This window comes from Mus caroli, chromosome 2 (assembly GCF_900094665.2).
Source record: "Mus caroli chromosome 2, CAROLI_EIJ_v1.1, whole genome shotgun sequence".
Lineage (NCBI taxonomy): Eukaryota > Metazoa > Chordata > Mammalia > Rodentia > Muridae > Mus > Mus caroli.
In genome coordinates, this window is record NC_034571.1 from 155,491,389 (window position 1) to 155,496,739 (window position 5,351).

Below are 5,351 nucleotides of genomic sequence, written 5' to 3' on the forward strand. Positions count from 1 at the left end.
GAAAAACCAAAAAAAAAAAAAAAAAAAAAAAAAATATATAGAAACTACTGTTATCTGAGCCAACATGCATAAGTTATAAAAACCTATAACCATTGCCTGCTATGCACTAATTGACTACGTGCAGCTCGCCCACTCCTCTGTTCCCTTATCATTCTAAAATTCCGGGCCAGAGTCCAGAAGACCTGGGTCCAAGAGCTGAATTAATGACCTTGAAGCCAGGTGCCCAGGATACAGCCCAGTCTCCAACAGGTACCCGTAATATCAAAATACAATTAGATAACACTGAGGCTCCCCACTACCCACTGCTTTGGGTTCCCATCCCTTAAAAATGTACAGGTCCCAGCCGGGCGGTGGTGGTGCACGCCTTTAATCCCAGCACTTGGGAGGCAGGGGCAGGCGGATTTCTGAGTTTGAGGCCAGCCTGGTCTACAGAGTGAGTTCCAGGACAGCCAGGGCTATGCCGAGAAACCCTGTCTCGAAAGACCAAAAAAAAAGTACAGATCCCAAACTGGCCAGCTCCCTGCATGCTTATAAAATAAAGCTTTCAGTTTTAAGCTTATCTTTGGAAATGAGTTTTCTTTTTTGCGGCTTCCACCCAGAAACCAATAATTTCACTCAATAAGTAATGTGAGATGCTATATACAGGAGGATATTTTTATTTTTTCAGTAGAAGTTTATTCAAGGGCTGAGGATTGTAGTTCAATCGGTAGAGTGCTTGTCTAATATTTGAACTCCACCTCTACATAAGCCAGGCCTGGTGACCAATATACACCTTGTACTTGGCCTGTAGTGGTCGGAGGATAAGAAGGTCAAGGTTGGGCTGGGCTTGGTGGCGTACACCTAGGATCCTTGTGCTTGGCCTATAGAGGGAGTGGCCAAGCTAGCTCTGTCAACAGGGTTTCTAGGGAGGGATCAAGGATTGAAGAAACAGAGGATGAGACAACAACACTATAACATGACTCCAGTCACTATAACATGAAAAAAAAATCCAGGTTTGATTTTTTTTTTCCCAATCTGCTTGTTTATTTATTTATCTATCTACACTCCAGATTTTATTCCCCCTCCCCACCCTCAACTGTTCCACATCCCATACCTCCTCCCCACCCCCTTGCCTCCAAGAGGCTGTCCCCACCCTCTACCCTACCTGACCTCTAAACTCCCTGGGGGCCTCCAGTCTCTTGAGGGTTAGGTGCTATCATCTGTGATTGAACACAAACCCCGGGGGTTCTCTGCTGTATATGTGTTGGGGGACTCAATCAGCTGGTGTGTGCTACTTGTTGTTTGGTGGTCCAGTGTTTGACAGATCTTGGGGGTCCAGATTAATTGAGACTGCTGGTTCTCCTACAGGGTAGTGCCCCTCCTCAGCTTCTTTCAGTTTCTCCCTAATTCAACCACAGGGATCAGCTGCTTCTGTCCATTGGTTGGATGAAAATATCTGCAGCTGACTCTTTCAGCTGCTTGTTGGGTCTTCTGGAGTGCGGTCATGCTAGCTCCCTTTTTGTGAGTGCTACATAGCCACAGTAATAGTGTCAGGCCTTGGGACCGCCCCTTGAGCTGGGTCCCACTTTGGACCTGTCGCTAGATCTGCTTTTTATACCATTCTAGGTAAAAAGAATGTGGTCAGCTGGGCAGTAGTGGCGCACGCCTATAGTCCCAGCACTCGGGAGGCAGAGGCAGGCAGATTTCTGAGTTCGAGGCCAGCCTGGTCTACAGAGTGAGTTCTAGGACAGCCAGGACTACACAGAGAAACTCTGTCTCAAAAAACCAAAACCAACCAAACAAACAAACAAAAAGAATGTGGTGTTCAGTCCTAAGGCATAAACAAGGTAGTTAAAAAACTAAGCATAGACAAAGGTCCCATGACTTCTGTATTCAGGGTCTACAAAGAACACATTCCTCAGTTGTATTCCAGTTGAGCCTACTTCCTTGTCCTAGCCCATCATGTCCTAGCCAAATTCCTGCCAAATTCCTAAAAGGCGGCACCCAGAGCTCCTCCAGAAGGGAGGAAGATAAGAAATTCAAGGTCAGGCTGGGCTTGGTGGTTTATACCTTTAATCACAGCACTGGAGAGGCAGAGAGGCAGGAAAAGAGATTTTAAGGCAGCCTGGTCTACATAGGGAACTTTAGAATAGCCAGGGCTACACAGAGAGAGACACTGTCTCAGGGGGGTAAAAATCATTAAAGGATACCTTCTGCTATACAGGGAGTTTGCGGCAAGCATTAGCTACATGAGACCTAAACAAAACAAAGGAAAAACCAAAACCAAACAAACAAAAAAACATGGGCCAGGAGTCTGGGCTTGGCAGTTGAGAGTGCTGGCTGTGGGCTGGAGGTATGGCTCAGTGGTTAAGAGCACTGACTGCTCTTCCGGAGGTCCTGAGTTCAAATCCCAGCAACCACATGGTGGCTCACAACCATCCGTAATGAGATCTGACGCCCTCTTCTGGAGTGTCTGAAGACAGCTACATATAATAATAAGTGTACTTACATATAATAAATAAATAAATCTTAAAAAAGAAAAAAAGAGAACTGGCTGCTCTTACAAAGGACCCAATAGGCCAGACAGTGGTGGCACATGCTTTTAATCCCAGCACTTGGGAGGCAGAGGCAGGTTCTAGGCCAGCCTGGTCTACAGAGTAAGTTCCAGGACAGTCAGAGCTATACAAAACAAACAAAAACAAAAACAAACAAAAAAAGAAAAAAAAAACCAAAAAAACAGAAACACAAAGGACCCAATACTTAGATAGCAGCCCATGAACTTCTGTAACTCCAGTTCCCAGAGTCTCTGACACCCTGTTCTGACCTCTGTAGGCACCAGGCACATACACATGGTGAACAGACATACATGTAGGCAAAACACCCATCACATAAATTAATAAAGTCATAAACTAAGGCAGTCTCAAATACACTGGTGGAATCTTATGATCAGATTGGCTAATTAATCTTTATTGCTAATTGATACACCAGACTCCAGCCCACTGTGGTGGGACTGTCCCTAGGCAAGTGGGTCTGGACTGTATAAGAAAGTTGGCTGAACACAAGCCCGAGAGCAAGCTTGGAAGTAGCCTTTCTCTGTGATCTCTAACCTTTCTTTAGTTGCTGCCTTCAGGTTCCTGCCTTGAGTTTCTTTCCTGGATTTTAACCTATAAGCTTAAATAAACCGTTCCCTCCTCAAATTGCTTGTGGTCCTGGTGTTTATCACAGCAACAGATCCAACTATGGACAGCAGCTTACAGCAAAGAGGAGGAAGGAAAATTTCTTCTTTAGGTCTGAGGCTATCTGATGACAACATTGGCCTTCTGGCTGGTGGAAGCTAAGAAACCAAAGGCCTGTTAAGTTAATCACAGGATGTTGGGTCAGACACATAGGTGACGAAGGGATGAATAACTATTGAGGAAGATGCCCAAGGAAAACCATAAATAGACTCTGGACCTGCAACATTCCAATCTCTCTGTAGTAATCACTGAAGTTCTAATTAGTTAATCAGCCTTCCCAAAGGCTCAGTGTAAGGTGTCATTCTTTCTAGGATCCCCCAGAGGACAAAGCATCACATTTCATGTACACAAGAGTCAAATATTAATTTTTCCTCACTGTTTGAAAGGTGAGTTGCTAGGATTTGATGTAACAGGCTGGAAAGCATCTTTAAGAAACAGGAATGGCTGGTAAAGCCATTAAAGTAGAAACTCCTGGACCACAGATAACATCAAAGTCTATACATTATGACCTGGGTTTAATCCATATTTATTTTTTCTCAGTATTTGACTAGTATATAACATAGCAGAATATACCTAGGATTATAATAATTGAAAATACTGTCTAGCCCAACAACATGAAGGTAGCAAGTAAGGGAACTTGGTATTTTAACCAACCAGTTCCATTGTTCCTCTTGTCAATAAAATGTCAAAGTTCCTGTCATCTCTGTGAAGACTGATTTGAGGTCACTTGAACCCCTGTATCTTATTTTATCAATTAATCTATTTATTAACCCTCTTTATGGTTACTTTCCTGTTTGGGATGATATGACACCAAGACCAAGGCAACTTATAGGAAAAAATCGTCAGGTAGTGGCTAGAGTTCATGGTCATTATGGGGGGCAGGCACGGAAGCAGGCAGGCAGTCATGACCCTGGAACAGCCGCAGAGAGCTGACATTCTGGTCTACAATCCTGTGCAGGGAAGGAGGGGGATGTGTAACTAGGAACCCAGTGGGCTTTTCAAATATAAAACCCCCAGTGACACACCCCATCTATCGTGGTTACATCTCCTAATTCTTCCTGGGGATCAAGCTTTGAAACACAGGAGCCTCTGGGGCTGTTCTCATTCAGTCCTCCTCTAATCTTCACTGCTACATGTCGCTGTGTGCTGGCATCCATGCCTTGACTTTTGCCCTAAACCAGTGGTTCTCAGCCTGTAAGTCATGACCCCTCTGTGGGTTGAAGGACCCTTCCGCAGGGGTCACCTGAGACCATCTGCCTAGCAGATATTTACACTAGGATTCATAACAGCAGCAACCCCAAAGTTATGAAGTAGTAATGGCAATCATGTTATGGCTGGGGATCATCACAGCGTGAGGAACTGTAGTAAGGGCTGGAGGCATTGGGTTGAGAGCCACTGCCATACCCAGCACCCTCCCCCTGGTCTCTTATCCCTTCTACCCTCATAGCTTTGATTTTCTAAATAGCCTTGAAATTTGTGTATGTGTAGGCATGTATACACGGACCGCAGAGGTCAACCTGTAAGGGTCCAAAAACCGCTGAAGGAAGACCCCAGACTCAGACAGCATGCAAAGACAGAGAGTGTTTATTCTGCAGAAACAACCAGCGTGTGGGAGTCAACCATTCTCCCAAATGGCGACCTCAGACAAAGGCAGGCAGGCCTTCTCATAGGGGACTGAGAGAACTGTCTGGAAGGATTAGGTCATCTAACATTTCATTGGTGGGTGCTAGGGGGTCACAGTGGTCTGCATTCCCATGTCATGCATGTTTAACCACATGATGAACCAGGGCTGTCCCAGCGCAGGTGGCCCATTCTGAGATAAGATATGTCCCCATTTTAGTGGCTGTCCCTAAGCTGTTCTTTGGGAGGGGGTTTTATGATCTTGCTCTGGATTTTATGGTCTGTTCCTGGAGCTGGTGTCTTACAGTCATTTTTGAAATCAGGCCTGGTCCTTACATGGAGACAAATGGGGTCTATGTTGTCCTTTCAAACCTTGGTTGCCGGGCTGGTGAGATGGCTCAGTGGGTAAGAGCACCCGGCTGCTCTTCCGAAGGTCCAGAGTTCAAATCCCAGCAACCACATGGTGGCTCACAACCATCCGCAACGAGATCTGGCGCCCTCTTCTGGAGTGTCTGA